This window comes from Orycteropus afer, unplaced genomic scaffold (genome assembly GCF_000298275.1).
Source record: "Orycteropus afer afer isolate SDZICR_OR568_19922 unplaced genomic scaffold, OryAfe1.0 scaffold00713, whole genome shotgun sequence".
Lineage (NCBI taxonomy): Eukaryota > Metazoa > Chordata > Mammalia > Tubulidentata > Orycteropodidae > Orycteropus > Orycteropus afer.
Genome location: NW_006922300.1, coordinates 641,642 through 644,871, shown reverse-complemented (window position 1 = coordinate 644,871; position 3,230 = coordinate 641,642).

Sequence of the window (3,230 nt, the reverse complement as noted above, 5' to 3'; positions counted from 1 at the left end):
GTGGGTGAGAGTTGAGTGAAGTGTGGGGGTGGGGTGATGTATGTGGGGTGGCCACCAGCTGCCCTCTGGCTCACGTGTCCTCTGTCTCCCCTTACTCACCCTGGGCTCCTGGGAAATGGTCTATGGCTGCGCCGCACATGCGCTCTCGCACATACCCACCCCCTGGCTCACTCTCTGCACTTGACCGTGCACTAGTACTCCCTACCTGTGCTCAGACTCCCTCACCGTATGTTGCACTAGTGAGGGGCCATAGCCCAGGAAAACACCCAGGTCACCTGCTGTCACCCGAAGGGCTGAGGTCCTTGCACTCCCTGCCTTTGGGAAGCCTTCGTTGGCCCAACACACTACACAGGACGCGCACAACCACTGCCACCGCGCTCTGGGCCAGGTATCCAGGGGTGTCCGTCCACGGCTGAAGGAACACTCCATTAACACACAGCAACAGCACGCACACCCCGAGGCACCGCCCGAGCCACCCCCACTGTTGGAAGCCACCGTCAAAGCCCCGCAACCTCAGGACCCTGTCCAGCTTCCCAACGACCTGCAGGTTGCCTGCCATCCAAGTCACCTAGCCACCAGGCCAAACACCTCCACACCGGACCATGCTTTCTGACCTGTGTCAGCCCAAAAGAAGGTCAAAGGGCAGAGGCTGATTCAGGCCAACGAGGACAGCACGGTCTGAGCTTGGAGGGGAGACCAGACCCAGGGATGTCGGGTCAGCTGAGGATGGCTCTCCACGCCCATCAGGCTGTACTTCTGAGTCTGTCCCCCGACCAGGCTGGGCGCTCCAGGGCAGGGGTCTGGCTTCATTTTTACCCAGGAGTCCATGGCCCCAGAGCACGTCAGGCGCAGGGAGAACAGGACTCGCCGTGGCCACTGGCAGGAAAGTCTCGCTATTAACAAGTGCTTTCTTCACTGAGTGCAAACCTGCCCCCTTTGGAACGATCCAGAAGAAATCCACTTCATCTTCCATATGCCGACACTCCACAAAGCTGAAGCACACTCAAGCGGCCCGGGTCTCCTTCTCCCTGGTTCCCAATGACTCTCATCTTTGCAGCCCTCCACGCGGGCAAGATTCTTTGCCCTGGCTAGAAACTAGCCTTTGTCAAGTCAAAGGAACAAGGAGTGGAGCCAAAGTCCGGCGCTTGTTCCCACAGTGCGCCTCCCTCCTGCACGAGCACAACCTTGAGCAAGTCTCCTCTGGCCCCTGCTTCCTGGGGTTTGGCTCCACTACTTGTTCCTCTGACCCGATGAAGGGTAGTCTCCAGCAAAGGCGAGGAATCATGCCCACGACGCGATTCCTCCTCCTTTGCGGCACTCACCTCCTGCTAGGCTTTTGGTGAGGGCTGGGGATGTACCTTGTCGGCTTAGCCAAGCCTCAGTCTTAGGCAAGGCTGGAAATATGCGAGCTATTGGGAGTCAGGGAGAAGGGAGGCCAACACCATCAGTCAAATGCATGAGTTCTTCAGTTCCTTATTCAGCCCTAAAGAGCAATGACGTTCCGAGACATGCTCCAACGTGAATGAACCTTGCAAACGTGCTGAGCGAAAGAACCCAGTCACAAAAGGAAACGCCCCAAACTGCAGCTCCGTAGGTCCAACAAGCAGACGAGCAGCTGCGGGGCTGGGGAGAGCCAGGAATGGGGGAAGGGCGCTCCTTTTGGGGTAAGGAGCGCTTTCCGGAACTAGACACGTCGTGGTTGCCACTGACACTTTAAAATGGTCAAAATGACAGATTGTACGTTAGATGTATTTTACCAGGATTAAAAAAGCAACTGCTGCTGTGAACACCCTTGTAATTCACTTAATGCACATATCTGTGGTTACTTGTTACTAGTTTAAGATAAATGACTTGGAGCAAAATGACCAGATCAAAGGGTATGAGCTTTGCAAAGTTCTTCATAATTATTGATAAATTACCCCCAGAAAGGTTTCGGCACTTTCCACTCTGGGGTAACACACGGGCTGAGAGTGTCTCTAGGAGGGTGACGAGCTCTGGCAGGATGAGGCACACCCAGTGCCGTGGGGTCTGGAGGTGACCACTGCACTTAGGACCAGCAGGGCCTGTCCATGCTGGAGGCACTTGGTGGGAAGAGGCAGGGCAGTGAGTGTTCCATGCGTGTGAACAAGAGCCAGCCCATCCCCAGGCAGGAGTGGAGGGTCACTGAGGCCACATCTGAGCAGAGGTGTCCGCTAAGGTTCATGGGAAGTGGCATACTGGGCTTGTGTTATGAGTCTGGCCCCCTCAAGACTGAGTGTAGAAGAGACGCTGAGGGCCAAGGGCCGAGGGCCGAGGGGCGAGCGTAAAGTCACTGCCGAGCCGGGTGGTGGGGCTGCCAGGACGTTTTCTCAGTGGAGCTGTACCCCCGTGGAGCCAGGACCGGTGGTGCACTGGTTCCCTGCTCCCTGGGGCTTCTCCACACATCTCCTGGGGTGCAGAGTGAGGAGGCCTGGGTTGAAATGAGGAGAGGAGGTTGGGAGATGTTGGCAGATGGCTTCTTGCTGTGAGGAGAGTGCTGGAGCCCTGCCTGATCTAGAACATTCCACCCCATCCCCAGGACCCTGATAGGAAGGTAGGAGGGGCCAGGAGCAAGCTTCCTTAGCTCTGAGGCCTGGCAGAACTAGTGTTAAGCTATGAACAGGACACAACCTGGTTCTTGGGGAAGCTAGGGTCTGGTGGCAGGACTCGGGCAAGAAAGAGGCAGGCGAGCTCTCTTCCAACAGCAGACAATGGGGGACTGAGTTAGTTTGAGGGCTCAGGGAAGGTCTCTCTGGGGAGGTGACACTTGGACTGAGACCCCAGTGATGACAAGAAACCAGCCATGCTGGGGAGGACACCTGGGGGGTGGGAGGGTAGGAAATCCAAGTGTTTCAGTCACCCCCATGAAGTCCCTGAGCCTACCAACAGCCCTAGTGTTGCATCGGCCTATGTGTCCCCTAGGCAAGCCACCAAATCAGCTGTGTCTCATTACCAAGTGATCGCTGCTGATGGGTTCAACTAGGACTTGTTGATTTCAAAGTGTGAGCTGGAGAAGATTGGAGCTGGGCCCGTGACTGCAGACAGGACTGAGCCTAGGCTCCTGACCTTGCACGGCTGGGTGGTGGGAGAACCGGCAAGGGACAGAGCTGGCAGCTAGCAAGCCAGAGGACTGGAGGGAGGTGTGTACTGGCCGCGTGGAGGCCCAGGGCGTGGGGACCCACACAGCGCAGCAGCAGGGCAGGGGGGATGGA